The 21,966-nt window shown below is 39.3% G+C and overlaps 1 protein-coding gene and 1 pseudogene across 1 annotated transcript in view; both read left to right on the top strand.

The window, feature by feature from the left end:
* colt (carnitine/acylcarnitine carrier protein colt, mitochondrial) overlaps window positions 1–21,966 on the top strand; it is a 76,098-nt gene that overhangs the window by 47,386 nt on the left and 6,746 nt on the right. The gene's annotated exons all lie outside the window — the stretch shown is intronic.
* Window positions 4,370–5,402, top strand: LOC108132069 (probable glucosamine 6-phosphate N-acetyltransferase; annotated as a pseudogene).

The following is a 21,966-nucleotide window of genomic DNA, read 5'->3' as shown; positions in this document are numbered from 1 at the left end:
TACACACAAGTTGAATATGCGCAGCTTTGTTTTTCTGTTTATCTGCTGGTTTCTCCATACTCGGTGTAGTCTTCCAAATGCAGACCTCGCTTTGCGCAGTCGGTTCTCCACATCACTTTCCACTCCACCATTTGATGTTATGATAGTACCGAGGTAGGTGAAGCTGTCGACGAAGTCGATGGTATTATCTCCGATTGTGATGTTGTTTGTGTTGGAGTTGTTGATCCGCATAGCTTTCGTTTTTGATGCGTTGATCTTTAAGCCTACTGCGCTGGCTCGGATCTCGAGGTCCCTAGATTTGGCTTGAATGTCTTCGAATTTGTGAGCCAAGAGACATATGTCATCCGCGTAATCCAAGTCTTCTAGATGTCGGGTGAAGTTCCAGGTGATTCCGCGTCTGTTCATGCATACTTCTCTCATAATTTCGTCGAAGTGGTGATAGAGGACATCCTTGCTTGACGCCTGTGTTCGTCCGGAAGGGTGCACTAATTTTCCCGTTGTGCAGTGCCGCCAGCTCAGCATCATCATACATAGCTTTCACTATGTTTATGATTTTCACTGGCACTCCCTTTCTTGCAAGTGCCCTCCATATCGCTGCTCTGTCTACCGAATCGAATGCCTTCTGGAAATCTATGAAAAGGAGGTACAGCGGCGAGCGCCATTCCACAGTTTGTTCGGTTATTGCGCGTAGTGTGTTTGCCTGGTCTACGCAGACCCTGTGTGGTCTGAAACCTCCTTGTTCATCTCGTATTATTGGCTCTATTTTTTCCTGAAGACGTTCGTTTAGTGGAGTGGCTAGTACCTTGTAACTTGTGTTCAACCGGGTAATGCCTCGCCAGTTGTTGCAGTCACTGAGGTCTCCTTTCTTCGGTAGCTTAATGATGATTCCTTTTTTTCAGGATGTTGGGATCCGCTCTCTTTCCCATATATTATTGAAATGTGGATGCAGTGTTTCGGCCATTAGTTGCGTGTTAATCTGGAGAAGTTCGGCCGGTATGCCGTCATCTCCAGCCGCTTTGTTGCGTTTTAATTTCCTGATTGCATCCTTTATTTCTCTAATTGATGGTGCCGTGGGTGATACTCTGGGGTTATTGCTCGGTACAATACTCCTGAAGTTATCTTGCGTGCTGCTCGGTTGTTCTGTGCAGCTGATCTCCATAAAGTGCTGTCGCCATCTCTGGAGTTGTGCCTCATCATCAATAAGGAGTCTTCCATCTGTGTCCCGCACTGGTTGGGTTCGTCTATGGCAGCTTCCGGTCAGTTGACAGCGAGCCTGTCCAGAAATTTCCTTTTGTCGTTTCGTGCTGATTTCTTCACCATCTTGCACAGCTCTTTGTGTTCGTCGCGAGCTCTGCAGTCATGATCTGCTTTCGTACTGCATGTTTGTTCCCATGAGTGATTCTCCGGTTGTGCTGTCATCTGTTCACGCAACCTTGTGGCCATTCTGGTGGATGGGTTGGAGTCACTCAGCCGTTGTACATTAATGGGAGGCGGTCTTCTTGTGGTCCTGTTGACAGTGTTGCTATTTCGTCTGAGCTTGATTAAAAGCTCTCCGAATATCAGCTCGTGGTCACTGTCGATAGACGCACTTCTCCTATTTCTAACATCCATTATCGAGCGTCTCCATTTCCTACTTATGCAGATGTGGTCGATTTGGTTGCGAGTATGTCCATTCGGAGAGGTCCATGTGTATTTATGGATTTCTTTGTGGGGGAATACAGTGCCACCAATAACCAGTTGGAAGGTCTGACATAAGTCGATTAGCCTGTCACCATTATTGCTGCGTGTGCCAACACCATGTCGGCCCATGGTTGTTTCCAATCCGTTGTTGTTGGGGCCGATTTTCGCATTGAAGTCTCCCATAAGAATTTTTATGTCACCTCTTTCGATCCTAGTGAATGAGGATGTGAGGGCGTTGTAGAAGTCGTCTTTGATGTCATCGCTGGCGTCTTCTGTTGGGGCATAGCACTGCACGATGGTGATGTGTCTAGCATTGCATCGGAATCTGGCAATGATGATTCTGTCGGATACTGGGCTCCAGGAAATTAGTGTTTGTTTGTACTGTTTGGACACATATATCCCGACTCCGCTCCTGCCTCCATCATTGGTCCCGCTGTGCATCACTAGATTGCCGCTTGATGATGTTGTTGTCCCGTTGCCTATCCATCTCATCTCACTGATGCCTGCGATTGCGATCTGCATTTTCTCCATTTCTCCTTCAAACTGCGCCAGTCTGGTTGGTTCCATTAAAGTCCTCACGTTCCATTGTCCAATTCGTGTCCGTTTCGATATGCGAATGGTCGTCAACGGGTTGGGGGAGTGGTTGGTTTCTTCTCTTTTTGTATTAGTTTCGTTAATCAATTGTTATTCGGTTGATCCGGTGATTAGCCAGGTGCAACCTATTCCAGAGGTGGGGCTGCCACCTGGGATATATCTGGGAATACCGTTGTTCGACCTCACATGTTTAGTAGCATCGGAAAAGAGACCACTAAGCATAATGAAGCCGAAAAACTTTGGAGGTCATGATTGCCATGAGTGGGGTTCGAACCAACGACCCAACGCTTAGCGTGCAGCTACACTACCCACTAGGCTATGGGCCTCCCCAAGGGTCAAGGAGTACATCCCTACAATTACTCGTCGCTCAAAGTGGCCACCGGAGCGGCCACCATTGCCAATTGGAAATTTCGTCTTATGGATGAGAGCCTTCCCAAAAACCTTTGGCCGCGACGGGTGGGTGCGTTTGGCTACAGTAAAGCATTATATTATATTAACGCCAGAACTAGACGGACGGACTAGAACTAGAGATATATTTTCAAAATATTGAACCAAAATATCACAGTCTCAGTAGAAGCAAACAAGAACGATTTTTTGAAGCTCACCAATTTTATAAAATAAATATTAAAACATCCTAAAAGCGTGCCATAAACCCTTGTATTCTTTCACTGCACATCCTGGGCTGCAACAATAGGTATATAAAACTACATATTAAAAACTATTCTTACACGAAACTTGTCTGTATTTTATATATTTTTGTATGCACGTGCCGAATAACAATAGTTTTAATGAGTTTAATGAATATACCTATATTGTTTTTCAAATCAATTGATCAAAAACAAAATCTAAAGAAAATCTCAACTCTCTAACTGTAATAAGTTAAAGCTATTATACCCGAATATATTGTACCCGGTACCCCTTTCTTCTAATCACACTTTAACTAAAGTTTAAAGGTATGGACTCTTAGCAAGAAAATTTTTGTTGCATACTTTTGTGCTCGGGAGAAAATACACTAAAGCTATTCAGTATGAAGCAGAATAAAAAGTCTATAACTCTAAAAATTGTCCGAAGAATACGCATTTGAATAGCTGGGCATAACAAATTTTTCAAAAACTTTTTTTATTTGGCGTGGCAAAATATTGGGCAAAATAAATATCTTGATCTGCGTAGATACCATATGATCAGGGACCGTAATCATTATGAGTTTTATTTTAAAAATCACAAAATAATCATTATTTTCTGAGCTAAAAAATAAAAATCATATTATATTTGATCTATGATATCAGCGTGTTCAAATTTTTAACACATTTGTATGGTAAATGGTATACATAGATTCCTGTATCTCCTCTAAAAATCTGCATATTGGGCTGAATTTTTTTTTTTCGAAATTAATTAAAAGTTGTCCAAAAATAAATTAACTGTACAAATAGTTTGCCATTAAAAGCTTTTGGAAGACTACCCGCGGGAGAGGGCGTGGCAAAAATTTTAAACAAACTTGAACTGGGAACAAACAAACTTAGTCATTGCAATGCATTGTAGGAGTCTCCATGCCAAATCCTATAGCTCTATCTCTTATAGAGCTATTTCTATAAAAGAAATATATTTATTTCTTTTTATTTATTTTATATTTTAATACCCTCTGCAAGGGCATAAAGACGAAAATAATTGGAAAGAGACTTATAAGGGTCACAAATAATAAAACATAAAACTTAATTTAAAAAAATTAAAAAACCCAATTTCCCTTGTTATTCCTGAGATATTGAATGTTCTGATTCTGATCTTGAGACTGATAATCTCATTCTGATTCTGATAATCCTCTTCCTAATCAGCTGTTCAAATGTTTACATTCACTCGGCACCATCTTCAGGGTCATTTCACCTTTAAAATTGCATTCGCCGCTCACGACTGCCAATTAGCACTCAGCTTGCTGGGGCTTGCACGAGTGGCGCGGCTTGTGTTTTCCTCTCAGTCGAATACGAAACTTTGGTGATAAAACTGCGGGAAAACTTCCGCCTAAGTTTTGGCATTACTTGTAGTGATAGTAGTGATAGTGCTTCCTGGTGCTTCATTATTGCTATCTAGCTTTGATAAAATCATGGAGGAGACGTATCTGTATGATCCCAGCCTGCTGAAAAAGCTTGTTTAAGCCAAGTTTAAGTCTTTCATTTCGGCAGCTAATCCCGGGGAGTCACGGATGAAGGTGAGACCCCTAAAGGATACGGACTACGACCGTGGATTCCTGCAACTACTCTCCCAATTCACGCATGTGGGCAATGTCAGTCGTACACAGTTTTTAACCCGCTTCTCGCAGATGAAAGCCAGTGGGGATTACTTTGTAACCGTTATTGAGGATACACGAAAGAATGAGATTATCGGAGCAGCATCCTTGGTGATTGAACGCAAATTTATCCATAACTCCTGCTGTGCGTGGCCGCCTCGAGGATGTGGTCAACGATACCTACCGCGGAAAACAACTTGGCAAGCTGATCGTGGTAACAGTCTCACTTCTGGCCCAAGAACTTGGCTGCTATAAAATGTCATTGATCAAGTTTTACGAATCTCTAGGCTACGTGCTCATCCCAGGAAATTCCAACTCAATGACGATTCGGTACGATGCAGGACCGACACTAAAGCGTAAAGTCACCTCATCCGGCTCCATCGGAACAGTGGGCGACTCCTGCCAAACTGTGAGCCTCGATTTTGCCTCTTGACAATTAGCCGCCAACGCTGCTCCAAAGTCCAAGCTTTGAGTGACTACCACTCATCTCAAGGCTGAAAAGTGCGCGAGGCGCAATGCAGAATATCATTTGATTGGACACACATTAAAATTAAAAATAATGCTTTACATTGTCAAAATTCCATTGCGCTGAGGGCACGATGGATTTTTGGACAGCGCTGGCCGGCGGTGGTGCCCTTCGGTTCTCACCCACCCGCGAGGACCTTACGGGAGGACCTTAATTCTTACGGAACTCTCAATTTAATAATTTTTTCTCCCCTTTTTGCTGCTGAATGTGCGGCTCAACTCTCAACCCCAAGGTTGTTGTAATATTACCTTTCAAAAGCACTTTTATCAAGTAGCACTTACATTTTATAAACACAAATAAATAAAATAATAATTTGATAACGGCTTAACAAATTAGCATTGTCCCCAATACTTTTAACAATGGCTACCTACTATTGAATAAATGGCTGCCTTCCTATTATTCAAAAAATGCCCCTACCTACTAGGAATTATAAAAATACCATCTAATTATGACACCATATGCTAGAAACAAGTCAAACTAATATATTTAATACATACCAAGAATTTTAAGATATAAAAATTTATATAGGTCTGTACCACTTAGCACTTTAACAATTAAAACATGATATAAAATGAATTATCTCTTTAAACAGACAAAAACGAGGTCTAGTAGACATTGTGGGGTGAAGCGCACACAAATATTTATTTGGTACATTAAGAGAAGATGAAAATGATTTAGAAACCCAACTGAATAAAAAAAAAAACGTAATAGACAATAATGAATTTAATGAAATCATTGGAATAACGAATAAACGAACAGAAGAAATAAATAAACTTATTAGAGAAGAAAAAGAAAATGAGGCCTTTCCTCAGTATTCTTTATAAATTTTTTATCTTTTTCTTTTCTTTATTCGTTATAAATTTAACTAAAATATATATTGAATATATTGAAGTATGTATTTTTAAGAAATGGGAATCCAGTTGACAGGAATAGGAATATTTAGTTCAAAAATATTAAAACATGAAGAAAAGATGATATTAATGAAGAGAAAATATTATCAATAAAGACTTCAGCTTGGACATGCAGCCAAATAAGCTATACAGCTATTGTCAAGTTCAGTGAAGGAAGAAAATTTTCTTTTTTGAAGAAGAAATTTCAGTGAAGGAAGCAAGAGAAGCTTCGGAAAGGAACCTATCTAACGTTGACGACCATAGCAAGCGTAAAAAGGACAATGATTTGAGAGTATGCACCTGGAACGTACGAACATTGTACAGACCTGGTGCTGCTCAACAACTAGCAGATACCCTCAACAAATGTAGGGCTGACATCACTGCTATCCAGAATATGCGATGGATAGGACAAGGCTGCATTAAGAAGAAGAACTGTGACATTTACTACAGCTGCCATCCAGAACGGCATGAATTTGGTTGCGGTTTCGTTGTAGGTGCCAGGCTGCGGCGCCGAGACTCTCACTTTCGGCCAACAAACGAGAGAATTGCAAGGATCCGAATTACTGCCAAATTCTTTAACATCAGCCTGATATGCGCACATGCCCCAAATAATGCTACCAAGGACGCTTTCTATGCGGAGCTCGACCGAGCTTATGGCCGCTGTCCTTCCCATGACATTAAAATTCTCCTCGGGCATTTTAATGCCAAGGTAGGATGAGAAGACATATTTGGTGCCACCGTCGGGCGATTTAGTCTACATAAGACCACCTCGAGCAATGGCCTCAGATTAATAGGCTTTGCAGCTGCGCATAATATGGTAGTTCGTAGTACTGGGTTCCGTCATTTGGACATCCATAAAGCATCTTGGCTTTCTCCCGATCGACTGACCAGAAATCGGATCGATCAAGTTGTGATCGATTCAAGGCACGCATCTAATATACTTGACGTGCGATCCTGTCGGGGTCCCAACATCGACTCCGACCATTATCTTATTGCAGCTGCAACACAACAGGCGAAGATTGCATTCTCCACTCACGTCTCGGGGCTATTAAGCCGAGCACCTTCAATACCTGAAGACATAAGCGATATGTGGGCTCTCATATCTCACTCCCTGCGAGCTTCGGCAGAAGAAGTGCTTGGATTCCAGCGTCCTCTAACAAGGAATCCATGGTACGACCAGGAGTATCATGACGCCAAAGCTGCAAAGGACGCTGCATACGGAAGAACACTACAGGCTGGGGCGACACGAGCTATTGTGGATGTCTACAGGTCGAGAAGAAGAGACGAAAAACGCCTTTTCAGACGCAAGAAGAAAGAGCAGGAAAGGCGAGAGTGTGAGAGCACAGAGAACAGCAGAAGCAGAAATGAAGCACGTAACTTCTACCAGAGGGTCAAGCGTCTGACCCAAGGACTTAAGACTGGTGCAGTGGCGTGCAGGGATGGAAATCTTGTCACAGAAGCAGAGGTCGTGCTGAGGTTATGGAGGGATCACTTCTTGAGTCTTTTATCTGGCTCAAGCACAGACTCTGAAGATTATGATCCACGAACCCCAATCTATGGCACTGATATTGAAGTGGCAAAGTCAAGGATGCAATCCAACGGCTTAAAAACAACAAGTCTGCAAGTGCTGACGGCCTGCCGGCAGAATTGTTTAAGGCAGCTGGTGATATGTTGGTAGGGAGCATGCACCAACTAATCAGTAAGATATGGCTCACGGAGAGCATGCCCGAAGATTGGAACCTCAGCATGATCTGTCCCATCCTGAAGAAGGGTGATGCCACGGTGCGCACCAACTACCGCGGAATTAGTCTTCTTCCAGTTGCATACAAGGACCTAACGAGCGAATTGTGTGAAAGACTGAAACCCCATGCTGAAGCACTGATTGGACCATATCAGTGCGGGTTCAGGCCTGGCAAGCCCACTGTCGCCTTTATGCCGCCATGTCTGAGCTCGGTATACCAGAAAAGCTGACTAGACTTTGCAGAATGACATTGAGCAGGAAACCCTGTCCACACTTGGTGTTATCAACTGAGGTAACCGATAAAAGGGTTGTCATGGCCATAAAATATATATAGTCGAGTTCCACAACTATATTATACCCGGTACTCATCTCTTCCACTCACAATTTTTTTTTTTTGCGGTTTTTAAGAATTTGGAAATGGTTTGTGCATCAATAAGAGCATCAGCTAGCATTCCTGTATTCATCATAAAGCTTAGAGGCCCAGACGACCGAGGGGCGCTCGAGAAACGATTTGTTAGTACATATTAAGCTATTTGAAATTTGTTAAGCTAAGAGGAGTTAGTAAGGAAATTTAAAATTCTATATTTTAAATTAGAGGGACAGGAAAGAGATGTAATAGAGTAGAGACCATTGTAGTTCGAACATAATACCCTAAAAGGGTCATGCAGTGCATATGTCGAACTACAACGGCTAAGGAACAGAGGACTAAAGTTTCGAGTCCTTCTATTAGGAATGTTGAAATTTAAGCGTGTTAGTAAATTCTGGCTATCTACATCCCCGTTAATAAGGTTATGCAGAAAAACTACACCGAGCATTGTCCTACGATTTGTTAAGCTAGGTAAGTTTATAAGTAAAAGTCTGCTACTGTAGGATGGAAGCTGAAGATTTGCATCCCAGTATAGACCTCTAAGTGCAAATATTAAATAGTTCTTTTGTACGGATTCTATGCGGTCCTTATGTACTCCATATTGGGGACTCCAGACACATGAAACGAACTCTAGTATAGGACGGACCAAAGAAATGAATAATGTTTTGGTTATATAGGGGTCATTAAATTCTTTTGACCACCTTTTGATAAAACCAAGGACTCCTTTAGCCTTGTTAACCATTAAGGAAATATGGTCGGCAAATTTAAGTTTGATGTCTAATAGGATGCCGAGATCATTTACCTGGGTTAATTTTTCTAAGGCAATCCCATTAATAGAATAAGTAGCTTGCAGAGGGCAAGAACGATAAAAAGACATATGTTTGCATTTAGATCCATTAAGTATTAGATCATTAGCTAGACACCATTTTTGAAAGTTATTAAGGTCAGACTGAAGACTGCATTGGGCGGAGATGGATTTGTACTGAAGACAAAGCTTTACATCATCTGCATACATAAGAACTAGAGAGTTCGTTAAAGCAGGGGGCAAGTCGTTTATAAAAAGCGTAAATAATAACGGGCCAAGATGACTTCCTTGAGGGACGCCGGATGTAGCACGGACCAGACGGGACTGTATGTTTTTAAATAAGACTCTTTGTGTCCTTCCATCAAGGTAGCTGGAGATCCACGTTAAGAGGTCTTTACGAAAACCCAGCATATTCAGTTTACTCAACATGAGTGAGTGATTAACTGAATCAAATGCTTTGCTGAAGTCTGTATAAATTACATCGGTTTGATATCCCTTACAAAAGCCATCTATGACAAAGGATGTCAACTCCAGTATATTTGTGGTGGTGGAGCGACGCTTAATAAAGCCATGCTGACAAGGAGTGATAATCGAAGAGCATAGGTGTTGCAAGTGAGGGGTAATTAATTTTCCAAATAACTTTGAAATTGCCGACAACTTAGAGATGCCTCTGTTTTTGGCAGCCTCGGACTTTTTCTCTTTTTTATGTAGGGGAATTATGAATGATTAGGGGGAAAAATCGAGGTTTCCAAAGATAAGTTGAAAAGTCTTAGAAGAGGTTTGCACAGAGCCCTGGCGCAGTATTTTAGCACACAGCCTGGTACTCCATCGGGGCCTGGCGAAGAAATGGGTTTTACCCTTAAAAGACCAGATAATAGGTTGTTCTCAGAACAAAAAGAGGGCAGAAAATAAGATTTGCTGCTTGAATGTTATATGCGTAAGGCTGATCCGTCAAATTAGGCGGAGAATAAGTTGTTCGAAAAAATTCTACGAATAGATCGGCAATGGCCTGATCATAGGTCGCAGAGGAATTTTCAAACGTAAGCAGGTGTGAAAAAGATACGTGTTTACGCTTAGTGTTTACAAAATTATAAAACTGCTTTGGATCCTGAGTAAATTGTATCCGGCAGCGGTCAATATAATTCCTATAACATTCCGCGTGATGCACGGTAAAATTCGACCGAGCTAGTAGGTATCTTGAAAAATCAACACTACTACAGGTTTTTTTGTATTTTAGTAAGAGCCTATTTTTAATATTTTTAGGTTAGTGAGGCACCTTGTATACCAAGGAGGATTTGTTGAAGCGGACGGATATTTCCATGGCACATAGGAGTCAAAAAATTTATTTTAAGTATAGTAAAATTTTTCATAAGTGACGTTAAGATCAGTGCATGCCAGAATATCGGACCAATCGTATGTATCAATAAGGCTATTAAGTTTCTGAAAATCAGCTTTACGGAAGCAGCGAATCTTATTTGCCACGCATTGAGACATCTGATCGATACCAGGAATAGTTTCAATAGAGACCTCCAGCGAGGGGTGATAAGGATCCTCTGGGGTTGAAAGGGGAAAAGCTCTAGAGAGAGCGGTACCATCAGGATCAGATACAAAGCATAAGTCTAAAAGCCGACCTAACGAATTTCTAACATGGTTAATCTGACCTAGGGACATGTCAAACATGCCCGCGGTGAAGTCAAGGTGAGTGATAAGGGACAAAGATGGTGAGTTATCGACGTTGGACCACTTTAATTCTGGGATATTAAAGTCGCCCACCGCTACGAGTTGGTCACGATCCGTCATAAGATTAAAGAAGTGTCGAATAGCGGACAAATGCGGTTCTGTAGGCGTAGACATATGACAAATGTAGGCGGTTCAGACATATGAACCTATATATAAACATTTAATGTATAAAGATTTCACGGACATAGTGATTTTAACGCAAATAAATTCTATGTCACCAAACTCTTGGGATTTCACCTCTTCAGAAACAAGAGTAGAGTCTACCGAAATGAGGACTCCACCCCCCCCTTCGCTGAGGTCGATCTCGCCCAAAAGTGGTGTACTTACTTGGAAAAACTTCGGAGCTAAAGATCTCCGGCCTTACCCATGTTTCTGTAAAGGCTATAATGTGGGATGCAAAGGAGGAACTATCAGAATATAGTTTAGGGAGTTGGCTAGGGAACCCCCTAGTGTTCTGACAGGTGACGAAATTAGTTTTTTGGGTTAATGGCCAAAGAAGAGGTGGAGGGTTAGTCAGTGGTTCCGATTTTAGGAAGTCTCACTCCCATTGGTTTTTTAACTTTTTTCTTTACGGAACTAGGCTGATGTTCTTGGACGAAAAGATTCTCTGGCCAAAAACTGGAAGAACAAATCGTCTTGAACATCAGCGCGGGCACACGAATCTTGAAAGAAGACGTGCGCCGTGTATAATTATATTTAAATTTAGTTATGTCCTCCACCTTTATATCGGCTTTTGTTTTGGCTCTGACGTATGAAGGGCAAGCCGAGAAACAAATATATGTTTCGATGAAGGAATCACCTGTAAGGGTTTTGGTGTCGCAGGTACGAGAACTGCAGCATCAGTCGGTGCCGGTGGTCAGTACTTTGGAATACCCTCTGACGGGGGTTTTATTTACTAGTGGAATCCCTTCACTTGAAGGGATACCACAGAGGACAGTTGCTCAGACAAAAGCTCATTTTCTTTGAGAAATTCGGACGGCGAATTGTTCTCAGTTCTAGCCCTTGGGGTGGCCAGAGATATGAGCGGCTGCGTTATTGACGGCTGAGTAGACTGAGGCGGATCACAAACAGCGGATTTCTTACGCTAAGGAGACTCCGTTAGTAGCTGAAGGCTGCTAAACTGAGTGTCAAGCGCACAGAGTTGGTCATTGGTGCCAAATAGGAAGCCGAAGCGGGAGCTTTTGACAGTGCAAAAGAAAAATGCAGAAGTAGAGATGGAGATAAGCCGGGGAAGAAGCAGAGCTGAGCTATGCTTGGAATTGAAATTATACAAATTATTAATTCGACTCCAAATATACCACAGCACTCGCGAAGCGATTCGGTTTAAGCTTAAGATTCTTAAGATTCTCAATATATTCAATTGATAAAGTGAGTAAACACCGGTTTACCAATATTTAGCAAAAAACGCAGTGCGCACAAAAAAAACACGACCGTTCGCTTAAGAAAAAGAGAGAGAATGACATATATGTACATATATTTGTATATAAATAAATATTTAGCTGCACTAAATTCAACTATTTTGTTTGGCAAAAAACGAACGAGTGGTAAAAAGGGGGGGGGGCGAGAGTGATGTGGATATGTATGTATGTTGTTTATCTATTTTACACACAGGCAGTTTGTTATTTATTTTAACCAAACTATTCAAATTGTAAGCTCTACCAATTTTAAGTACGTATGCGCCAAGAATTGAAAGGAGGGTTCAATATTCCAGCACAAGGCGTAGATTTAATTTGTCTTTCTCAACTTTCAATTTTTTGCACAAATACCTGCGGTTCTGCCTTGGGATCCTTTAATCCCGCTGCCACTTCCTTGTGCAGTCAATGCAGGTACACGGCATGAAGGTGGCGATGATGATCCTTGGATTGCGGCTTGAGGCAGTTTCACGACGCTGTGAATTTTTTTTTTTTTTTAATTAAATTGCACTTTACGGACGCGTTGCGAGCAGATCTTTGAATTTTGGTCTTTATTGTGTGTAATAACACAGTGTCACTGTCACTTTATGGTCAATTTAAAACCAACTTTATTTCAACCAATCGGGGAAGCCAAAATGTTTAATGAGATTAGTTTATCTCACACTATAAAAAAATAAAAAATAAGGTTGGCTGCTGAATATTTAAATGTGACGAAACAAAAAAACAATCTGTCCTCTTAAACGTTATAATTCCGATTATATTTTTCTCTAATCTTAAGCCTAACTTATCTATTGTGGCGAAGCGGGGCGAATTCGCACAAGAGCGAATATGAGCTTTCGCTCCCGCTCCGCCCTAAGCTATCTTAGACTAAATTTTTTTTTTTTTTTTATATTATCAATCAATCAATAGTTATATTTAAAATCTGTCCGGAGATATGGACAATAATTAAATTTTATAATGGGACCTTAACTTAATGAAATATTGAGTAGTACAATGTTTGCTTATCCTAGGAAACTAATTTTAACAGTAAACCTTAGCGATAGAATTCAAGTTATTTCGCCCGAGTGGCAGAGGTCCAATGGGTGGGTCCGTTTCAGCCTCCTTGTGGTGTAGCTGTTGTCCAAAAGATTGATGGCCTCAAATTAAGAGACTAACAACTACAAAGAACAATTCAAATTAAACCCAACTTCAAAATAATTTAAAATCTAATCAAATACGACGAATCCGTTAACATTTTTTTTAAATTCTCTCTTTATGGATTATTCTATTAATTAATATCCATTTACTTTTTTGTTAACGATCACTCTCACTTTGTAGTGTCGTTCGGTGGATTTTTTAATTTTTCCAAAAAAAATATTGAGTTGTTTGGCCGCGCATGTTCCGTTTTTGTTTAACTTATTTTTTATTAAACTATTTTTTTTTTGATATTTATGTGACGCGGCCCACGTTGGGCCAATTAAACATGTTTGTCGGGGAAATAAAAAATATAATTTTTATTTTAAATTATGAAACTTGGTGTTAAACCTTTATTTTTTAAACTCAATTACTAAAAGACACATTCATTACTCTTAATTATTTTTTGTCATCCGTTCGCAGTGTCGTTCAAAATAGGACTGCCTCTTTAATTCTTAATCTGATTCAAAGAACCTCGGCCAAGAGCTTTTCTTTTTGAACTTTAAAATTTTAATTTATTTTTAGATTAAAGATTAATTTATGTTAAGAGATTAAAAGCAATAAAGCTGATCGATGCAATTTGGGGGGAACTTGAAACACAAAAGGCGCTATTGATTGGGCTTGGAACGGAAGCTGATGTTTACTTTTGCTTTCGATTTGCTTATGGGAAAGGTTTGAAAACAGTTTGAAAATATTGTTTATGAAAGCCATAAGTGGCCTGGATTTACGGGTTGGATAACTTGTACATATAGAGTAGCGGACAATAAAATCCGGACACCTAAGTACTTGCACTAAATGTGAACTGTGCTTTAGTATGGTAGGAGCGCGTGTTACCGAGTTATAATTTTTTCGTTATATCCAAACGGTATTTAGCTTTCATGATCTGAAAGCATTTTTTTAAATTATTAAATTTCTTATGTCAAAAAAATTTTTTTTGTTAAATATGTCAAAAATTACTGAAAATTTTAAAGGGGCCATATTGGCTTTACAATCGAAAATCCTAGGCTTCCGAGGAAAAAGCTCTAACGCTGGACTAGTTAAGTCTTCTTTTGAGGATTTCGTTCAAAATTTTGGAAAAACCAGAACTCTAAAGAATTTGCCAGGATCAGGAAAGAAAAAGAAGACCAACTACCACAAGGATCGTATCCTTTCACGATTAGGCATGACTGATCGTTTCGAATCAGCAAAAAATGTATAAAGTAAGTTTTTCCAGTTGAAAGGAGTCGAAATAAGCACTCGAACCGTTCGAAGGAACATTGAGGAGGCAGGACTTCATGGCTGGCGAACAGCGAAAAACCCTGTGTTGACCGCAAAAGTGCTCCAGAAAAGGCTACAGTGGGTCAAAATGCACAAATCTTCGAATGTACATGATTGGCGAAACGTCATTTCCTTCACTGTAACTTATGATTCCCCCCAGCAACTCTAATTTCTGCAGCCCCAATCCGAGCTCGACTTCCCAGTTTGGCACTGCCAAAATTCAGTGGCAATTATTCCGAGTTTAAAAATTTTATGAGTCTCTTTGAGACAGTAGTAGACACAGATGTGAACATTCCTGTTATCGAGAGATTTAATCATTTAATTTCTTGCTTCTTGGTTGAAGCCAGAGGAACTATTAAGGCATTCCAAGACACCGAGCGTAATTATGACAAAGCAATCGCTAGTCTAAAAAGAGTTTACGATAGCGAATGTCGCATCTTTGCGAACCACATAATCAAATTATTAAGTCTTCCGAAAGTTTCCCAGCCATCTGCGTCGTCGTTAAGAGGTCTCATGAACGCTGTGTCATCGATTTACGGGACATTATTATCCATATAAGATGATACTAAACTTTCAATCTTGATGATTATTTATTTAGTTTAGAGTAGAGTTAATCCAGTGATAAGACAAAAATGGGAAGAGTCACTGGATTATGTGGAATTGCAGCACCTGTCTGCTAAAGACACTGGGAAGCCAAACCAGGACAGAACTGGGATCAGCAAGTAACATAATAGAAGTTCGTTGGCTTGCTCCGCTTCCAACAATAAACAAGCTTGCAGTTATTGTAACGCACAAGACTATAGTCTTACCCAGTGTAGTCCGTTCGCTCGCCTGCCGTAATGCAACGGTTTAAGTTTAAAAAAAAACAGCCTCACTATGTATAAATTGTCTGCGAAAAAGTCACACGGATGCGAAGGGTAAATCGACAAGGTGTAAAATTTGTGCAAGATCGCACCACAAACTTCTGCACCGATTTACTGTGACCGAAAATAGCTTGGCGTTACCACCACCAAATGAACATCCTCCTCCAGCGCTACATCTTGATGTCCCTTCAACGTCACATATTTTGCATGCGTCATCTCTAGAAAGGGTTTTGTTAGCGACGTCGATCGTAAGCGTTAGAACTAAAAATGGCGAGCACATATTGGCCCGAGCATTACTTGACTCTGGGTCACAAATGAACTTTATTATTGAAGATCTTGCTCAACGCTTACAGATCCGTAGAGAGGAATCGTGTATCAACTTGCTTGGAATTGGTCAAGCTAATTCCCAGGTTAAGAAAAAGATACACACTGTGGTGAAGTCAACAACAAATGGTAGTGAGTTAACAATCGACTTTGGATTTTAAGAATAATTTCGGGTTATCACTCTGACCACTCAGTGAATGTGAAAGATTGGGACCTACCAAAGATTTTACCGTTAGCAGACCCATATTTTTATAAACCTCAGCGGATAGACATGTTAATGGGAGCTGAGTCATTTTTCGAACTGTTGTCCGTTGGCCAAATAAAACAAGGTCCGAATCATCACTTTTCCAAAAAACTCTCCTTTGATGGATAGTATTGGAAAAATGTATGGCTAATTCCTCAACTCCTCAACAGCCTGTCTCTGCAAGAATTGCCAAGAATTACTCAAAATGCACAAATCTTCGACTGTACATGATAGATAGATAGTAATTTGATTCTGGTCGTTGGAAGAAGCACCAACTTAAAAAAAAAAACAACTTTTAAAAAAAAACCAACCAACCAACAAAAACCAACACCAACCAACTTAAAAAAAAAAAACCCTCGTTCCAGCGGGTTCCAGCATGGGAACCTGTGACGTCGCAGGGGATTATTTGAGTATAGAAAAGAACATATTGATTAAAAGTGATTAAAAGAATAGAAAATAAAAGTGTTTTGCTTTGATCACTCAAATTTTAGAGCCAAAACACTTTAATCATGAACAATCGTTTATAAGAAATATTTTAGCCTGTAAAAAGGAAATTCTGCCTTTGATTGAGAACATTCAGAGTCGATAGTTTATAAGCCTTGATCGGTTGTATCAACAGAAATGTACACTAACATTTGCTCATCTCTTAGTATTAAAGGCGCATCTGTAAGTATAATAGGAATTAGAGGTCTGCATGGATACATTCTTATTGCCTCAGCCATAGAATACATCCGAATGGAATAGAATGAATGAGTGGAAGAGACACAACGAATTGAGTGAGAGGGAGTGTGAGAGTGAGAGAGCATTCTCACTCATAAGCATTCTCTTGCTTTGAAACCGAGTGAGTGGGGGTGGGAAGCAAATAGAGTGCTTTCGGAATGCCGAATGCAACCGAATGTCTCGAATGGTTTTTAACACATTCTATGCATTCTTTTATATTCTTCAGTTGAGCAAAACGTGTAATCTCTATTTCATAATTATGAGTGAGGAACAAGTTGTTGACCCAAAGGTAAATACCCGTGTTAGGTGTGTTTATTCGCGAATGTAGGAATATTCCACATATTATATGTTTTATGTTTATGTTAAGTGTTTTTATTAATTTCTCTTTGCATTTTCTTGTGTTTCTCTTGTCTTTTTTATATTAGTTTTTCAGACTTTTTTGGCGGCAACATTTTGTTGGGAAAATACTAAAATTATAAAATTAACTATATGGGCACAACGCTGCCATTCTGATTACAAAATAAATAAATTATAATAAAATATAATAAAAAAAAACATTAAGTTAGTATTTTAATTAAAATACGATTTCTGCAATGCACCCGCTGTTGCTACCAACCTACATCATTGAGAAATATACGTATCTTTTCAAATTGTGTTGGTAGCTTAAAGGCTTAGTTGTGGACTCCTAAAACCTAAGCACGAAGGTTCAATTCCCAGTGGCGTCAATTCTTATAGAATTTTCAGCAAAGTATTTTATCGACTTATTTTTTTTGCATTATTGCAAAAACTTCGTACTGCTTATTAAAATAAGTCATAAAACAATAATAATTTTAATATAATAAATTTTTATAATAATAATAATAAAAGAAAAAAAAAGATTATTTGAAGATTTAATAATATAAAACTTAAATTGATTTTTGTCCCTGGCGTTAACTGCACCAATTAGGAACTGATGCGTTGTGATTTAGTTAGCTTGCTACCGTCATATATACCTTCTTCGTTACATGTATGTATGTGTGCGTACGTATTTATGTAATTTTTGAATTATTTTTTTTATTTATGATACTAAAGTTATAAGATATTACATAGGTTGTGATTGCTTCATCTGAAATAAAAGAAAAAATACTAAATGGAGACTACCAACTAGTAGAAAAAAGAGGGCGTAGTAATGTGTGGGAGTTTTTCGCCAAAATCAAGGACGAAAATGGAGAGGAAATTGACGGTTTTGTGGCATGCAAAATGTGCTACACCGTAATGAAATTTTCCGGCAGCACATCAAATATAGTGAAGCACAAATGCTACACAATCAATTCACACAAAGCCCAAAACGCAGCACTCGTGGAAGTGAATCCTGAAGTGAAACAGGAGGGTGTTGAAATTTTGACGGAATGGGCAATAAAAAACTGCCGATCCTTCAAAATCGTGGAGGATAGCGGTTTAAAAAAATTTGTGTCGTACATTTTAAAGGTTGGAGCAACGTTTGGGCCGAACGTTGATGTAGAAAAGCTACTTCCACATCCAACGACCATTTCGAGAAAAATTTCATCCATGTATGAGACACATTTCGGCCCAATTAAACAAGAAATAGTCACAAATAAATGCAATGGTTATGCCATAACGAGTGACATATGGACGGACAATTTTTTAAAAGCCGCATATATTTCATGCACAGTCCATTACATAAAGGATGGAGTTTTGATTGAGCGTTTGATGGCCATGAAGTCGATGAAGGATAATGCGTGCACAGGTTTGCTATTCAAGTAACTCTTAAATCCAAGATTCTTATTTTTCCCTTTATTTCATAGGTGCAAATATTTTGTTAAAAATGGATGAAATTTTAAGCGAGTTCGATTGCAATTTGGGAAATGATAAGCCAGTAATCGTTACTGATCGCGGGTCAAACATGATTGCTGCCTTCCGGGACCATAATAAAATCCACTGTATTAATCATGTGCTTAATAATACAGTGGAAAAAGCCATTAAAGAAGTTCCTGAGATGGGCGAAATGGTGACAACCTGCAGCAAACTTGTTAAATTTTTTAAAAAATCTGGGAACAATTCGCTGTTAGGCTTCACTCTAAAAAGCTTCTGTCCAACTAGATGGAACACTGTGTTCTATTTTATTAAATCAATAGAAGCCAATTGGTTGGACATAAGCAATATATTAATTGAGAAAAATCAAATTGGAAGACTAGAAGGCCTTCACATAGGTGAACTTTCATCTGTAGCAAAAATATTAGAGGTATTTGAAAACGTATCAAAAAAACTTGAGGCTAGCAAATACCCTACAATACATTTGGTAATACCCAATATCACCAAACTAAAAAAAACATGTTTGAGCGGCACAAACGACTCAAAAATAGGAGAGTCCCTAAAGATTGCCCTCTTCACAAATATTTTGGCTGTGATAGAGCCGAATATTGAAATGTGGCACAAGATCGCTCTATTTTTGTTTCCGCCAACAAACAAATTAAAAAACTTCGAAGAAAGTGAAAAATTAAAAATAATTACTGAGTGTAAACTGATTATGGAAAGTTTTAAAGATTACACCAACATCGCAGAAGCCGAGTGGAAAGAGGAAGACGACGAATTTTCAGAATTCGTTGACGAAGCTTCAATAAGCCAAGGTGTCGACGATGTTGAAAGGGAGATTACAGGATATAGCAATATTAATGTCCCTTATGCAACCAATTTTGATTGCTTAGGTTGGTGGAATATGCATAAAAATTTCTTTCCACTATTGCATAAAACGAGCTCCAAAATATTTTGCATACCAGCAAGTAGCGCATCCTCCGAAAGAATATTTTCGGATGCAAGAAATTTAATAACCGAAAAACGTTGCATATTAGCAAATAATTCAGACAATGTAAATAAAATAATGTTTTTACATTCCAATTTAAATTAGTTAGGGTATAGTAATTAAGAAATTATAGAATTATAGAAATTAAATTTAATAATACATATATGTAAATTAAACGAAATAATAATGAATTTAACCAAAACAATTTACAAGGACTTGCCTCCACTTTTCAATTTTTTTTTTCAGCGTTTAAAAATACAGGCAAATATGCATAGTTGTATCGGACATTCTAGAATGCATTCGAAACAATTCGAATGCGAACTGCAACTCTAACTCATTCAATTCGGTTTTCATCCCCCAAATGTTGTGCGAGTGAGACCTACACAGTCGCACTCACTCATTTATTAATTTTCGTCTCAGCATTCTATCTCACTCAATTCAATTTCAAGGTTGTGCATTTGAATGTCGTTTTTTAGCTATTCATGCAGACCTCTAATAGGAATCCGTGGTGTTAGTATATTTTCTTACCTCTGAACTTTCACCTCTGAACTATCCATTTAAAATGCTGGCTTCGATCACGTTTTTCATTAATTTTTGATTGACTGATCGCGTACCGTGTGCACAGCCGGGGCGGGATCAAACGCACAACGTTTCCTGACGCGCAACACATCCCAGCTGGCATGACAATGCGGACATTCCATGACCGTAGCACCACTTTTGAGTGAGCATAATACTCAATATCAGGCTCATACTGGAATGCTAGACGCAGCAATGAATCGGATATAAATGCTTGATGTATAAAACATGTTGTCGTTTGTTTTCTTACCTCTGAACTTTCACCTCTGAACTATCCATTTAAAATGCTGGCTTCGATCACGTTTTTCATTAATTTTTGATATGTTCTTCGGTTCTTTCGTATCTTCTATTTCGCATGTTTCGAGAGCTGCTTGTATCACGGCTCAAATCACCCTCTTTGCGTTTTCTTGGCATTGCTCACTGTACAAAACACTCATAAATAGAATTAATGTACTTAATTAAGGATTTTTGCCCCAGTTTAAATTGAGTTAAAATGCTATGGTAAACGTGAGTTCGTCAGTGTGATGAGGTAGTCTCCCACTTTATTTGCGATTTTTGGTGTGTCGAACAGGATTTCGGATGGATGAAAAGTAGATGTTGGCGTATTCTCAGACCTACTCAATACGCTCACAAAATTTCATGAGAATCGGTATAGTTGTTTCGGAAGAGTATGGTAATAAAAACTGTGACAAGAAAATGTTATATAATAGATTTATTATCAGGATCATATCCTGATATTATCACCCCTTTATTCGACATAGGCGATATTCCTAAATTTTTTTTTTATTTTTTAACTTTTTTTTGTAAATTTGAAATTGTTGAGAAACGGACTCCATTCTGGCGGCGTTGCCAGTGTTCGAGTTGCAGATCGACGCGTCGTCTTTTCTTAGTATTAGTTTTTCTTCTTTATACACATTCCGGCGCTGCGTCGCTTTTAGTTTTTTAAGTTACTTATTCTTCAGCAGTGAATCAGTGAACACGCCTCATAGTACATACAGTCCACTTCAATAAAATATTTTGGAAACTCAACATCGCATTACGTTTCTCATCATAGAAAAGTTTGGTCCTTCAGACCCGGATTGACTGGAAGAATAATTCGCTAGGTATTGCCTTTAATGGAGGAATACAAACTACTGGTTGCGGGCCGCCGCAGACTCAAGAGTACGATCACGAGGATCGTGTCCTTAGCTGAGCGTTTACGTGCAACACAATCAAAGGATGGAATCGAAGTTTTGCTGGAACGATTAGATTTTGCATGGAGCGAATTCGAAAAGCTTGGAGATGCATTATCCGTTCATGATCAGGTCGATGGGTATGTAGATCCTGACGACGACAACGCAGAATACGAAGGAAGGTACCTGAGGGCAAGGGAGTTCCTTGTCTCAGCAAAGCGCTCACTGGAGCCACAAGCACCATCAACAAGTCAATGCAATGACTCAATGGGCAGTGGAGTCGCACTTCTCCAGTTGCTACAACAACAACAACAGATGCTGGAACGTATGGCTGTTTCCGACGCAGCAAGTACACCTATTTCAAACAATGGCGTCGTGGACGCAGAACCAATGCACAATGAATTACCGAAAATTCAAATTAAGCGTTTTGCTGGAGACTACAAGGAATGGCCAGCATTTCGAGACATATATGACAGTACCGTTCATAAGAAACGACATCTATTAAATACGCAGAAGTTGCATTATTTGAAGTCACTGTTGACCGATGAGGCGGCAAGCCTTATTGCACATTTACCAATAACAGAAAGCGCACGAAACAGCAGTTTTGCGTTTAAATGAGAGATACGACAGACCACGCCACATTGTTTATTCCCTATTGGAGAAATTCACGAAGCTGCCGGAGACCACAAAGATTGATGTATCGGTCCTACGTAAAGTAACTGATGGAGCAAATGAGATAGTTCGAGCGTTGGATGCGATCGGAGAAAACACACGAGATTGCTGGATCATCTTTTTGATTTTGCA

This window comes from Drosophila bipectinata, chromosome 2L (assembly GCF_030179905.1).
Source record: "Drosophila bipectinata strain 14024-0381.07 chromosome 2L, DbipHiC1v2, whole genome shotgun sequence".
Classification (NCBI taxonomy): Eukaryota; Metazoa; Arthropoda; class Insecta; order Diptera; family Drosophilidae; genus Drosophila; species Drosophila bipectinata.
Note: the sequence above shows the minus strand (reverse complement) of the source record. Positions and strands in the feature narration are given on the sequence as shown.